This window comes from Rattus norvegicus, chromosome 10, assembly GCF_021556685.1.
Source record: "Rattus norvegicus strain SHRSP/BbbUtx chromosome 10, alternate assembly SHRSP_T2T, whole genome shotgun sequence".
NCBI lineage: Eukaryota > Metazoa > Chordata > Mammalia > Rodentia > Muridae > Rattus > Rattus norvegicus.
Window position 1 is genome coordinate 28,713,165 of NC_141543.1, and position 16,393 is coordinate 28,729,557.

The window sequence follows — 16,393 nt, forward strand, 5'->3', positions numbered from 1 at the left end:
AATCAAACATAGGAGTCTTTTCATTTTATAAAATGATTAATAAAAATATTCAAAAAGTTATTTTCTCATATTTGTAAAGATAATAGAATTCAGAAGCTTCTTAGAAAACCCCGTCCAGAAACTGCCCTCCAGCTTCCACTGCTTTTGCTGAAGACCAGCAGGACTACAAGGTTCGGGATGCTGGAGCTGCTGGTGAGAATGGGAAGCTCAGCCCAGGAGAAATCAGACAAGAGCAGGGTGCACAGGGAGGCTGGGAGCAACTCCACGTGACACATGGGTGTGTAGAAAGGCGAACATGAGGTGGTCAGAAAGGCCTTAAACTCCTCCTTAACATACAAAACCGGCTGTACAAAGATCCGAGCAGTTTGGTCCCAAACTGAGGTGAACACTTTAATTTTTATTCACTTGGAAAAATGAATAAAAAACCATGCTTTGTTTTCCAAATTAAAATATTTATGCTAATATTACTACATACCCCCTCCCCCACTAAAAAAAGAAAAGAAAGAAAAGGGGGAAAAAGGGCTTTTAAAAAACTCAGGACAGGAAGAGACTGAAAACCAAATATCCATTTAGTTCCAAATGAAGTTAAATTAAGAAAACTTGGTGTCTAATTGGGGCTGGAGTGGGGATGGGAGGACAAAATCAAAGCAAAGTCCAGGCATTCGAATCCTTCTCCCTACCCTGCCCCCACCCCACACAAACAACAGCGGGGAGCCCCCGGTGTGTGTTCCGCTGGAAACATGACCCTGAGGAAGGCTTGGTGGCAGCGTCCTCTATCCAGTGAGATGGCACCAGGGACGCACTCTGCTGTAGCGGGATTCTGTGTGGCTAGTGGGTTGTGGGGTGGGGTTTTCAGGATCTTCTTGAGGATCCCAGTGCCTTTCTCCCCGGGCAAGGGCTCCTTCAAGAGTGGCCCCTACACAGGTGAGGGCTGTAAACTGTCCCTTTCTTCTCTGCTGTCTGTCTTCAATCTCTTCCTCCTCCCCACTGAACTTGTCAAAGGCCCACTTGGGGCTGGTAATGGATTTCCTGAACACGAATTGGCCCGACCCTGGGGGAAGGCTCCTTGGCCATGACTTCGCCTTCTGGGTCGTCTTGCAAGTAATACTTCTCGCTCTTGGGTGTGTACTCTGGATCCCATTCTTCTCCCTGGCTTCTCTTTTGAAAAGCATCATTGCTGTTGTTACTGTTACCAGAATAGTTTCCTTTGCCCCAATCTCTCCCTCTGGCTAGAAATTGGAAGGCTCCCCAAGCTCTGCCACCTCTTTGGTCTTCAGTCTGGATTTGTTAAAACCTGTGGTGCTCCCCTCCCTCTCCTCTGCTTCCTAGGGGTACTCTTCTGCTTTGTAGGAGGGAGATGATTGGGAAGAGGAGGAGGAGGAGGAGGACCTAGACCGGTCTCTTCCTTTGTGGTGCTTCTGCTTCTTTGATCTTTTATGGCTTTTCAGTTGATCTTTCTCTTTTGTGGTTGGAGTCCCTGGAATCCACCAACTCTCCTGATTTACCTTGCTTAAGATTTCTCTTATGTTTTTGTTTGTTTGTTTGTTTTTATGACGTTCAATATCAAGCAAGGCGAAGATCAACAAGATCATCTTTGTATTTTCCCTTAGCCTTGTAGCCAGGTTCCCCTGGAATTTTCAATTCCGCATGACTCAAACCATGCTTTCTGAATGTACTGGGCGGGAAATGTCTATCCTCCTGTGTATCTCTGGGCTTTTCTTATTTTTGCTGTTTCTTGTTCATTTCCTCTCTTTAGGTATTTACTAAAGCCTTCATGCTATGTCATTCCAGAGGATCCAAAGGGATGCTCTTTAACATGATCAACAACGGTCACTATGTGCTGGGCAAACAATTCTGAGGGGCTACGCTGAGAGTGAGCTGACTGTGCTGGAAAACCGAACGGAATTCCTGCTCCTTTTTGTTCTTATGGACTAGATCTGGACAAAGCTTTTGCTCCTGAGCCAATAAGCCACTGGGTCGTGCAAGGTCCTCATGGAAGGAGTCCATCCAGACATTGACCTGGGCCTCCTGAGTAGTGGAAAACGAAGAATTCCCTTAGGAAAACTCCCCATTTGGTTCCCAGCTTGTCATGTCTCTCAGAGGTCTTCCTTGGTGGAGACGGTGAACTTTTCTCCTGGACCACACTGTTTGCAATCACTCAGAAATTCTTTTGGGACACAAAGCCCCTGTGCCCACTTTCGCTCCTCGTGGACCCTTCATGCTCCTCCTTTCGGAATCTCTCTGTGAAAGGCTCCTCTGCTTCCCTCAGTTTTTCCTTCCTTCCATGCAGGCTCTCCCACTTGCCTGACTTCTCGTCCTCCTGGTTTTTGCTCGCACCGGCTCCGACTTTAGACATAAATGTGGGCTCTTCATCAAACTCAGGTTCCTTCCTTCTATTTTTATCTTTATCTTGCTCATCCATCTTCTCCTTGTGGAAGTCGGCCATCTTTTTCTCAAAGTCATCCCGGAGCTTATACCTGTTGGGTGACTGGTTGCCTGCGAAGGGCTTCTCAGTGTCCGTCTTGAGAGCAAATGAGTCAGATTTCATTTTGATATCAGCGTCAGAGAAGTCCCCTTTCTTTGTCAGCTTCTCTTTATCGGTATTTGTTTCTGCTCCTTATCCTTCCCACTCTCCCTCTTCTGCTCTTCCAGATATCTGTTTGTGTAGGCTGCTCTTCCCAACGCAGCGCTCTCCTCTTTCTGAGATGAACCCTATACAGAGCCAATGGCTGGTGGACTCTTACCCACAGGGCGCTTTTGGGCTGAATTAAAAAACCCATGGTCAAACTGACCTTGGTATGTTCCAGACTGATATCTAGCACCACCCGACGTAGATGACCCCATCTGGCATGTATTAGAAAATGGAAGACTAGGTTTTGGCACAGGGCTAGGCCTTGGTGACCTTTGCCTAACCACCACAGACTGGACGGGGGTTTTGAGAGCTGGACTTCTCGCCTGGGGATCAGAAACCGTGGCTGGTGCAGCAGAACCAGTGCCACAGGTGGTAGCGTCTGGCCATGACTTTGAGCTCTCAGACTCTTTTATATCTTGAGAGGTGCCTCGAGAGAATGTCAGCTCGTTAGCCTCATCTCCCTGGTTATCACCAGCTCCCTGAGATGGCCGTCTATCCTTGGAAGAGGACTTCTTCTCTTTTCTACACTTTTGCTTAGACGACTCAACCCTGCTGTGGTTGGAGGACGACTGGAAGGACAAGGACCGTCTTGACCTGTCAGAGGATGACTTATCAGAGATCCTAGAATGACTCCTGGACCGTGGTGAAGGGGACCTTCTCTTGAGGGACTGGGATCGAGAACCGCCCTGAAGAGAACTGTATGCTTGCTGGTATTTCTGCCATTTGAAACGGTAGTTTCCATGCCACCTCGGCTATACTGTCCCAAGGGATAAAAACCTCGCTTTCGCCCATAGAAGTAGTAGGGCCTCCTATAGCTTCTGTTGTGACCTCAGAAATCTCGATTCTGATATACTCTGCAGTAACTCTTTTCTCTGTTATGAGCTGGAGAATATGATCTGGAACGGGACCTAGAACTCAGCCTGCACTTCCTTGAATGAGAGACAGACCGGCTTCCAGACCGAGACTTTGAAAATGAATGAGACCAAGATCTGGATGCAGCTCATGAGGGAGAAGAGCAAGGGCCAGACTGGGATTTGTTTGTTTTGACATTTTGGAAGAGTTTACACCTTTTGACCTGCTGAAGCGACTACAGCTGCAGTCTCGCGACTGCACAACCGGCCCGAACCTCGCCCCCCATTCCTGCCCCCATATTCATCTTAATAATGATCTTGTTCATATTACCTCTGCTGTCACATACAAAACACAATGTTGGCCAGTGAGACTGACAAGAGCAACTTCCACATGAACCATTATCATCCCATCTCAAAGGAGGCTTTACTAATTTCTCTCATGCCACTTTCTTTTTCTGTATTAAATTATGACTCTGGACACTGTCCAACATGTCGATTTGCCTACTCGCTTATTGTCTGACTCTCCTACTATCATACCAGTACAGTAATAGATATAATAATGTGATTTCTAACTCTATTGCTATGTCTCTAGTGTCTATCACAGTTATTCACTCTTGTAATAAAACCAACGAACACCCAGATGCCCTTCAACAGAGGAATGGATACAGAAAATGTGGTACATCTACACAATGGAATATTATTCAGCTATCAAAAACAATGACTTTATGAAATTCATAGGCAAATGGATGGAACTGGAAAATATCACCCTGAGTGAGGTAACCCAATCACAGAAAAACACACATGGTATGCACTCATTGATAAGTGGCTACTAGCCTAAATGCTTGAATTACCCTAGATGCACAGAACACATGAAACTCAAGAAGGATGAATAAATGCGAATGCTTCACTCCTTCTTTAAAAGGGGAACAAGAATACCCTTGGCAGGGAATAGGGAGGCAAATTTTAGAACAGAGGCAGAAGGAACACCCATTCAGAGCCTGCCCCACATGTGGCCCATACATATACAGCCACCAAACTAGATAAGATGGATGAAGCAAAGAAGTGCAGGCCAACTGGAACTGGATGCAGATCTCTCCTGAGAGACACAGCCAGAATACAGCAAACACAGAGGCGAATGCCAGCAGCAAATCATTGAACTGAGAACGGGACCCCCTTTGAAGGAATCTTAGAAAGGACTGAAAGAGTTTGAAGGAGCTCGAGACCCCATATGAACAACAATGCCAAGCAACTAGAGCTTTCAGGGACTAAGCCACTACCCAAAGACTATACATGGACTGACCCTGGGCTCCAACCTCATAGGTAGCAATGAATAGCCTAGTAAAATCACTAGTGGAAGGGGAAGCCATTGGTCCTGCCAAGACTGAACCTCCAGTGAACGTGATTGTTGGGGGGAGGGTGGTAATGAGGGGAGGATGGGGAGGGGAAGCCCATGTAGAAGAGGAGGGGGAGGGGTTAAGGGGATGTTGGCCTGGAAACTGGGAAGGAGAAAAATAATCAAAATGTAAATAAGAAATACTCAAGTTAATAAAGATAATAAAAACAATGAACAGGTTTTGGCTAAGTACAATTGACATACCTATATCTGTTTATTGGAAAAAGTCTTTTATTATCTAGCATGGGAAGTCAAGAAAACAGAGGCACAGTCCATGACTTCGCATTGTAGACTGTTGCTATGCCCTCTAAATACACTTCCCACGGATGAATGAAAGTCATGCTAGAATAAACGTACTTTCACAGCTTTAGGATCAAAAGGCCTGTAGATAGAGAGAAACTCCAACACAGTTAACTTTCTCAACACTTTTCTAAGTACAATGTAGCATACAAAAACAAACATGGAGGACTTGGTAAGGAACGGATACTCAAATATCACCATGGTAATTTTGTACACTTTATAAAGGTAGTTTTTCCATAGGCTGATGAATTGTCTTCTTTATCCTGCAATTATCCTCTGTACTGGGATAATGGAAGCACAACATCATGCTAACATTTCCTGGGTGTGGGTTATAGTGTTGTGCTCTTGATAGAGTAATTCATAGGTTTATACAGTCCTACAGAACAAGCTATTGGAAAGTCAAACACTGTGTGGTTTCTACGACTTCTAAAAAAATATGTAGTAAAGAAATATTAATGATTCAAAAATCTACTTCATTGCTTCAGGGTACCAGCTCTCATCTTCCCAAACAAGCTCTTTTTTCTAGAAGCTGGGCCCTGAAAGGCACTACCCTTGAAGGCACAAACTAGTTTTGCTTTAGAATCTGCGACTTGCCCCCATGTAGAAATCATTAAAAAATGTTGAATCCATGAACACTGAACAGGATAACCGTACATCACTTTTTCCTAGAGCCACAGTCACATACATATAAGATGCTCAGGGGCTAAGGAGAAACTGGTACATGAAGATCAATCCGTTCTCAACTTACAGTATAAACTGGGCCATGTCTCCAAGGCTTGGGTTTGGCATATCAAGCCGAGGAGGCCCACATTTTAATAACCAGTTGGGGCAATGTCTCCAATATGAAGGGAATGTAGAAGATTGTTAGTTTGAATGCAGTCTTTTGTTTTCATGAACTTACCACATCATGCCCCAGTTTGTCCAGACATTGTATCCACTAAACTGCTAATGCCACCAATGGTTGCCTATTTATTTTTGTTTGTTTTGGTTCGGTTTTTGAAATAATATCACTCTTTGTAGCTTTGGATGGTCTAGAATTCACTATGTAGATGGGCCTGGCCTTGTGCTCACTCCGATCCTCTTTCAATTGCTGGATTAAAGGTATATGTACACCTTCATATTCGGTCTCCCAAAAGATTACTTAAATGAGTGGTGAAAGGGGTTGTGGGTTTGTTCCATGAGTCATGGCTGACACCCTGACTCCCATAGAGAATGTGATTTTCCCTGTTGTATTAGACTTGACTCATAAAACAAATAAATATATATTGAAATTACCATTTCTCTCTAGCTTTCTACATATACAAAGCCAAGCAAATACATGAATTAATGACCAGTTACATGTTAATTGTATGAACATTGTAGACTGTGACATTTTAGTATTCTTTAAAACGGTTTTAAAGACAAATATGAGGTAGAGACTCTAAGCTCAGCTAAGTGACATGACATAATAGTTAGAGTAATGATAGAAAGAAAGTATCTTGCATTTATTAAGCAATGGCTAAATGCTAAGGATCTGCTTCCATATTCTTTTTACTACACCTTTAAAAATAAGCCAATTCCATTTCTTCCTAGATTAGGAAAACCAAGATCTAAAAATGAAGCATCAAGTAGAGTTTAAGAGATTGGTTTTATTTACAAGTTATCTTCATCCTAATGTTGAGATCCCTAGGACTCTGTCTTACTTTTCTACTGTAGTAATGAAGCATTAGGACAGTGAACATAAATACATCAATGAAAACATTTAATTTTGCTTACAGTTTTAGAGAGTTAGAGTCCATGAATGCATAGTGAAGGAACAGATGGGCACTCACATTTTCATTCATGACCACAAGGCAGAGAGAGCCCACTGAGAATTTGTGAATGTTTTAAAACTGCAAAGCTTGTCTTAGTGACACACCTCCTTCAACAAGACTATACTTCCTAATCCTTCCCAAAGAGTTCCACCAACTGAGTATCAACTGAGTATTCAAACTTGTGATCCTTTGGAAAGCATTCTGCTTTAACCCATCAGGGCCACAGTGCCTAACACAGGAAAGACACAGCAGTCTTAGTGTTGTTAGATAAGGAAGTATTAAATAGATAATCATGGTGAGACCACAACTACTTATGTGCTCTGGTTGCTTAAGATAATCACCTGGACAGAGGGAAACCTTATAGGGTCTACACAGCAATCAACATATGCTTCCTTTTTCCTAGTCACACTTCATATTTTAGAGCTGAAATGTATGTATTAAAATAATGTTTCACTGATTTAAATCAAACTCTAAGTAATATATGTCTCTTCTTTTTCATCTAGATCATATGAGGTTCATCCATAGAATTGGGTACGTGGGCCTTCAAAAAAAAAGAAAGAAAAAGAAGGAAAAGAAAAAGAAAAAGGAAAGAAAAGAAAAGAAGATGAAAAAGAACCAACCAACTAATCAACCAAACCAACAAAACAAAACCACAAACTCTGAACATTTTCTCTAACTTCCTCTGTTGCATCCTGTGATTTAACCTATGGATACTTTCCCCTGGATAGAAAGGTAATGCTCTTTGTTCTTGACCTGTGTTCATTCTGTTTCTTCTTGAATCAATGCTAACATCCATGCTGTAGAATAAACTGAGTTTTGCAGGACCTGTTGCAAATGCTAGTTTCTACTCTGTATGGAGTAGGAAGCCTTTGGCTGCTCTGAAGGAGACACTAACTAGATACCTTGAACCCTTTCCCTTGCTTTGTATATTTCCATCTTTAGAGCCTCTACCAGGCTTCTGTCTGGTAAAGAGCCCCTTCACTAAATTTCATAAATATCGCCACAAATTGGCTTCTCACTGAGGTAGGTCATCCTGCTTATCAAATTTGACATTGACCCCTCCCTCTGCTCCTCCAGCAATCACTAGCCTTTCTTGTGTTTTTCCAAGGCACATCAATTGCTTCTTTTTCACTGATTACCTCTGTAAACCTGATAAATTACTAGATTTAATTTTTAGCCTTGTCTGTGGGAAAAAGTATGTAATAATTAGTTGTGAAGCTCAAATTACTTAATTTAGGCAAAGGGTCTCCCCAAATGCTAGTTATCATTTTAAGTCTTTCCTGATCCAAATTAAAGACTAATTTTAATTAAAGTACAATCTGCCAGACAGTGTTTACTGCTCTAAATGTTATCATCACTCATCCTTAGTACTTGTTGACTTTGTAATTTTTTATACACACTACATTTTGTTTTGTGCACAGCCATAAACATGAGCCCACAGCACTGAGAAAAGGGTGGATAACTAAGAAATGACGTACTTAACACAGAACGTGCACAGGATCGGTGACCTGGCTTTAGTTAATGGCTGTGTCTAACAGCCTCACACACTTGATCAAGATTTTGGGGAACATGGAAACAAGTATTTTATTTCCTTGCTTATGAAGGTTTGAGAGCAGTGTGTGGGAAGTCTACTTCAGATCCATCCTAAGTGGGTAGCTACATGTTGCTATGCACTAGATTGAGATTTATCTATCTATTTTTACCCCATCAATTTGTTCTCTAACCTCTGCTCTAACACACCATGAAGTTTTGTATATTATTTTTTTAAAGCATGCTAAGCCATATACTTTAGAGAACAAAAGGAACAATAAATGGGGCAATTCTCAAACAGTAAAGCTGAGAATGGTACTGCTGCACCTTTGATGACATTCACAGTTGATACTTTAATTTCTTCATCAAATGTAAGATGTCCTTACTGAAGAAGAAGTACAAGCAAGGCTGTAATATTAAAAGACATATTTGTATTCACTGTTTTTGTTGTTGTTTGTGGTTTTGTTTTGTTTACTTCATATGATATTTGAAAGGAGAAGGTTATTTCCTGTGAATTGATATGACAATCCTCTGGTGACACATAAATACATCCATATATTTAGAGCCACTAATTATTTGGAAAGTGAGATGTGCCTAAACTCCAATACAAGGAGAGAAACTACACCCTAGAAAAAGCAAGAAAGTAATCTTCTTTCAACTAACCCAAAAGAAGATAGCCACACAAACGTAATTCCACCTCTAACAACAAAAATAATAGGAAACAACAATCATTGGTCCCCAATATCTCTCAACATCAAGGAACTCAATTCTCCAATAAAAAGACATAGACTAACAGACTGGATACAGAAAGAGAACCCAGCATTTGATGCTTATAGGAAACACACCTAGGTGACATAGACAGACACTACCTCAGAGTAAAAGGCTGGGACAAAATTTTCCAAGTAAATGTTCCCAAGAAAAAAGCTGGTATAGCCATTCTAATATCAAATAAAATCCACTTTCAACCAAAATTTATCAAAAAAGATAAGACAGGACACTTCATACTTGTCAAAGGCAAAATCTACCAATATCAACTCTCAATTCTGAATCTCTATGATCCAAATGCAAGAGCACCCATATCCATAAACGAAACTTTAGTAAAACTCACAGCACATATTGCACCTCACACAATAATAATAGAAGACTTCAAAACCCCACTCTCATCAACCAACAGATTATGGAAAGAGAAATTAAATAGAGACATCGAGAAACTCACAGAAATTATGAACCAAATGGATTTAACAATTATCTAGAGAACATTTCATCCTAGAATGAAGGAGTATGCCTTCTTCTCAGCACCTCATGGCACCTTCTCCAAAACTGACAAAATAATCGGTCACAAAACAGACCTCAACAGATACAAGATGATAGAAATAATACCATGCATCCTATCAAATCACCATGAACTAAGACTGGTCTTCAATATCAACAAAAATGACAGAAAGTCCACATACACATGGAAGCTGAAGAACACTCTATTCAGTGATAACTTAGTTGAGGAAGGAATAAAGAAAGAAATTAAAGACTTTTTTAGAATTTAATGATAAAAAATGCACAACATATGCAAACTTATTGGACACAATGAAAACAGCGCTAAGCTCTGAATGTCTCCAAAAAGACACTGGAGAGAGCATATACTAGCAGCTTGAGAGCACCCCTGAAAGCTCTAGGACAAAAAGAAAGCAAATATACCCAAGAGGAGTAGATGGCAGGAAATAATCAAACTCAGGGCTGAAATCAACCAAGTAGAAACAAAAAGGACTATGCAAAGAATCAACAAAATCAGGAGGTGGTTCTTTGAGAAAATCAACAAGATAGATAAACCCTTAGCCAGATCAACCAGAGGGCACAGAGTCATTATCCAAATTAACAAAATCAGAAGTGAAAAGAGAGACATAACAACGGAAACTGAGGACATTCAAAAAATCATTAGACCCTACTACAAAAGCCTATACTCAACAAAACTGGAAAATCTGACTGAAATGGATAATTTTCTAGACAGATACCAGGTATCAAGGTTAAATCAGGATCAAATAAACCATCTATACTGTCCCTTAATTCCTAGAGAAATAAAAGTAGTCATTAAAAGTCATCGAACCAAAAATATCCCAGGATCAGATGGGTTTAATGCTGAATTCTATCAGACCTTCATAGAAGACCTAATGCCAATACTCTCCAAACTATTCCACAAAATAGATACAGAAGGACCACTACCAAATTCGTTCTATGAAGTCACAATTACATTTATATCTAAACCACAAAAACTACAAAGAAAGAGAACTTCAGACCAATTTCCCTTATGAATATTAATGCCAAAATATTCATAAGATTCTCGCAAACCAAATCCAAGAACACATCAAAACTGCCATCCATTGTAATCAAGTAGGCTTCATCCCAAGCATGCAGGGATGATTCAATGTATGGAAATCCATCAATGTAATCCACTATATAAACAAACTCAAAGGGTAAAAAAGCACATGATCATTTCATTGGATGCTGAGAAAGCATTTGACAAAATTCAACACCCCTTCTTGTTAAAAGTCTTGGAAAGATCAAGAATTCAAGGTCCATACCTAAACATGGTAAAAGCAATATACAGTAAACTAGTGGACACCAAACTAAATGGAGAGAAACTTGAAGCAATTCCACTAAAATTAGGGTCTAGACAAGGCTGCCCACTCTCTCCCTACCTATTCCATATAGCACTAGAAGTCATAGCCAGAGATGTCAAACAACAAAAACAGGTCAAAGGGATACAAATTGGAAAGGAAGAAGTCAAAATATCACTATTTGCAGATGGTATAATAATATACTTAAGTGACCCCAAAAGTTCTACCAGAGAATTACTAAGCGTGATAAACAACTTCAGCAAAGTGGCTGGGTATAAAATTAACTCAAACAAATCAGTAGCCTTTCTCTAATCAAAGGATAAACAGGCTGAGAAAGAACTTCAGGACACCATTCACAATAGTCACAAATAACGTAAAATACCTCGGTGTGACTCTAATCAAGCAAATTAAAGATCTGTATGACAAGAGCTTCAAGTCTCTGAAGAAAGAAATTGAAGAAGATCTACGAAGATGGAAAAGATTTCCTATGCTCATGGATTGGCAGGATTAATATTGTAAAATGGCCATCTTGCCAAAAAACAATCTACAGATTCAATGCAATCCCCATCAAAATCCCAAGTCATTTCTTCATAGAGTTAGAAAGAACAATATGCAAATTCATTTGGAATAACAAAGAAAAAAAAAACAGAATAACCAAAACTATCCTCAACAGTAAAATAACGTCTCGGGGAATCATCATCCCTAATCTCCTGCTATATTACACAGCAAGGTGATAAAAAAAACTGTATGGTATTGGTAAAGAGACAGGCAGGTAGGTCAATGGAATAGAATTGAAGACCCAGATATGAACACACACACCTATGGTCAAACCATCCAGTAGAAAAAAGATAGCATTTTCAACAAGTGGCACTGGTTCAACTGGAGGTCAGCATGTAGAAGAATGCAAATTGACCCCTTCTTATCTCCTTGTACAAAGCTGAAGTTCAAGTGTATCAAAGACCTCCGTATAAAACCATATACACTGAAACTAATATAAGAGAATGTGGGGAAGAGCCTCGAACACATGGGCATTGGGGAAATTTTTCTGAACAAAACACTTATGCTTATGCTCTAAGATCAACAATGACAAATGGGACCTCATGAAACCGCAAAGCTTCTATAACACAAAGGACACTGTCATTAGGACAAAATAGCAACCAACAGATTGGGCAAAGATCTTTACCAATCCTACATCTGATAGAGGGCTAATATCCATTATATACAAGGAAGTCAAGAAAATAGACTGAGAATCAGATAACCCTTTTAAAAATGGGCTACATAGCTAGACAAAGAATTCTCAACTGAGGAATATTGAATGGCTGAGAAGCACCTAGAAATGTTCAACATCCTTAGTTATCAGGGAAATATAAAACAAAACAACTCTGAGATTCTACCTCACACCAGTCAGAATGGCTAAGATCAAAATCTCATGTGACAACACATGCTAGCTAGGCTGCAGAAGGGGGAACACGACTCCTTTGTATAATCACTCTGGAAATCAGTGTGGAGGCTCCTCAGAATATTGGACACAGTACTACTTGAGGACGCAGCTATACCACTCCTGGACATATACCCAAAAGATGCTCTAACATATAACAAGGACACATGTTCCACTATGTTCACATCAGCCTTATTTATAATAGCAAGAAGCTGGAAAGAACCCAGATGTCCTTCAACAGAGGAATGGATACAGAAAATGTGGTACATCTACACAATAGAGTACTATTCAGCTATTAAAAGCAATGACTTCATGAAATTCTTAGGCCAATGGATGGAACTTGAAAATATTATCCTGAGTGAGGTAACCTGGTCACAAAAGAACAGACATGATATGCACTCAACAATAAGTAGATATTAGTCAAAAAGCTTGGAATATCCACAATACAATTCAGAAACTACCTGAAGCCCAAGAAGAAGGAAGAACAAAGTGTGGATGCTTCACACCTTCTTAGACGGGGTAACAAATATACTCACAGGAGGAATTACAGAGGCAACGTGTGGTGCAGAGACTAAAGGAAAGTTCATCCAGAGACTTCTCTGCCTGGGGTATCCATCCATAAATAGACAGCAACCCAGAAAATATTGTGGATTCCATGAAATGCATACTGACAGGAGCCTGATATAGCAGTCTCTGGAAAGGTTATGCCAGAACTTGACAAATACAGAGGTGGATGCTCACAGACAATCATTGAACTGAGAATGGGGTCCCCAATGGAGGAGTTAGAGAAAGGACTGGAGGAGCTGAAGGAGTTTGCAACACCATAAGACGAACAACATCAACCAACCAGACACCCTAGAGCTCCCAGGGACTTAACCACCATCCCAAGATAACATGTGCAGTCACATGTGTAGCAGAGGATGGCCTTGTTGGGAATCAATGGGAGGAGAAGGTCTTGGTCCTGTCAAAGCTAGATGCCCCAGTGTAGGGGAATGTCATTTTGGGGAGTTGGGAGGGAGATGGTGGGTGGGTTGGGGAGCACCCTCATTGAAGGATGGGGGTATGGGATAGCGGATTTCTGGAGGCAAAACTGAGAGAGTGGATATCATTTAAAATGTAAATTAAAAATCCAATACAAGAAAAAAAGAAGAAGAAGGAAAAAGTTTCCTTCCCTTCAATATAGCCAGTGCCAGAGATACAAGAACTCAGGTGAAACTGTGTGTAAGAAGTAAGAAAGAAAATGTTTCTTACTTTTGTCCAGATGTCTGAGGGACAGGAGTTGTACTTGTATTTAGGTATTTTGGTGGTTAGCATCAGGAGGAGGATGGCATAGACCATAAAACTTAGGGTTAATTTTACTTTGGAAAAGAACTCACAGGATTGCTTTTAGCTGTGTAGCAGTCTCAAATACCTGAAATGTGGATTTTAGCATTTTTTTCCTCCACAGTTCATGCTGAATTCAACTGATAAAATGAGCTCAAAGGAAGAAAAAAATGTCACCCACTTATAAAGAGAAATGAAAACTGTTTTCAGCTGTCAGAAAATTCTTGTCAGCTACACCAACTATAATTAACCCGATATATGTATATAGGAATTGTTATAAAAGGTGTGATTACACTGTGGATGAATTATGTTGTTTTGCAAGTCAGGAAAAACATCAAAATTAAATTTATAACACCACATACATTATTCCATGCTCTATGATTTATTATCTAGTATTTACAAAATTTATGCCTAAGAGTCAAGCAAAAAAAAATGAAGTTATTTTCCTGTTTCATAAAAATCTTATCTCGTTTTACATATGAAAACTGTTTGGCACTTGAAAAAAAGAGAAAGGAATGCAACCAGGAGAAATGCAGGCTCTCACTTCATGTGGAGTGGTTGCATAAGCTACAATTGATAGCAAGGACAACAAAAGAGGTCTTGATAAGTTCTTCTTCATTAATCTCCGTCTCCTGCTGGTGCATAATCTATATGAACAGTGATGGGTGGAAGGGATTTGTGTGGCAAGCAATAGGTCACATTTCTCAAGAAACTAACTTTCCATGCATGTGCGCGTCTTCATCTCTGCCACAGAATACTTTTTCCTCTTCTTTCTTTTTTCTTTGGCCAATACTTATGACTGTTTCATGACCTTCACCAGCAAAATATTTAATTTAAAGATTTCAATATCTGTAAATGAGATGTTCATAGAAAGAGGCTCACAATAGAAGAACTTCACTGGTGTTTCCTGGACATAGACAAATTCTCCAATCCATTCTCTGCTCTGAAGACATTGTGGCTCCTTTATAACACAAGTAAGCTGTGGCCTGTGTTTGAAAGAGTCTGCAAGTGCCTATTGAATAATAGTTAAGCTTGCCCAGGGCTTCCAAGGCTTTTGGTGATAGTACAGCTGAATTTTCATAATTCTATCTTATTCCACCATCTTATGTCTATTTGTCCTTTGGTTCTTTGGGTATACAATGATCTTTCTCCCTTGGTCTTCTCAGTTTGCTGCAAGTCTCAATCATGGTGTTGCCCACTTTCGACCCCGTGTGATATTTTATCCCCAGTTTATCTCATCAAATGCAATCTCCTCAAAAAGGCCTTCTCTGATTTGTCAGTCTTTACTCATGCCTTACAATTTGTGTTCTTGGTTCTTTGAAAGGCATGAAAGAAATACTTCCCAGCTCCCTTGTTGGTGTGTAGAAGCTGCTCTAGACAATGATAGGTTAGTTCAAGTAGCACTGGTTATCCACAAGCTAAATTTCTAAAAACCAGCTGCTTGGATCCCAGACTATCATACCATTTAAAGAAAAATTACTGAGATCAGTAGAACCAGAACTGCTCTACATTCTTCCCTGAATGAAGAAGATGCCTCAGAGAGATGGTTAGAGGCAAGATACCCAATTTTCTGGAGATAAAGTAAACTTTTATTGCATTAAGCTTACAAGTTTTGAGGTAACTAGTATTTTTGTTATAATATTACAAAGATTCAAAGATTTAACAGAGTTGATTTTTTTTTTTTTGCTGTTGTGGTTGTGTTGTTTTGTTTTTCATGGCACTTACTTAGCTTTATGTCATTTTGACACAACTTAATGCATTGAGATAATGTCCCAATCTGTTTGTGAGCAGCAAAGCCTAAGGGGCATTTTTTAATATGATTTAAGTAGTTTAGGCCAGGCCCATTGTAGATGAAAACAGTCTTAGTTCTATGTGAGAGCTGACTGAGCAAGCCTGGAGGAATAAATTAGTAATTAGAATCCTCCATGGCCTCTTCACTGGCTTTTGCCTCCAGGTCCCACAAGACTTGACAATAGCTGAAAATCCAACAAAAGGGAGAGAGAACAAGTAGAGACTATATCCAAATGTTAGGTATGGTCCCGGTTGAGGGATTGGGTCTTCTATCCATCTCAAAAAATATTAATCCAGAATGGTTCCTGTCTAAAGGAAATACAGGGACAAAGAGTGGAGTAGAGACTGAAGGAATGGCCATCCAGAGACTGCCCCACCTGGGGATCCATCCCATATGCATTCATCAAACCCAGTCACTCTTGCTGATGCTAAGAAATGCTGACTGACAGGAGCCTGACTGATATAGCTCTCTCCTAAGAGGCTCTGTCACAGCTTGACCAAAGGGGAAGGACTGAATGAGCTGAAGGGGTTTGCAACCCCATAGGATGAACAGCAATGTCAACCAATCAGACCCCTCAGAGCTCACAAGGACTAAGCCATCAACCAAAAAGTGCACATGAGTGGGGGAAAGGGAGAGGCATGGCTCGAGCTACATATGTAGCAGAGGACTTCTTTATATGGTATTAATGGGAGGGGAGGCCCTTAGTCCTGTGAAGGCTTGATGCCCCGCTAT

General features: G+C 40.4%; 1 pseudogene; it reads right to left on the reverse strand.

Moving 5' to 3' along the window:
• Positions 1 to 916: 916 nt before the first annotated feature.
• Positions 917 to 5,377, reverse strand: Thrap3-ps2 (thyroid hormone receptor associated protein 3, pseudogene 2; annotated as a pseudogene).
• Positions 5,378 to 16,393: the final 11,016 nt, after the last annotated feature.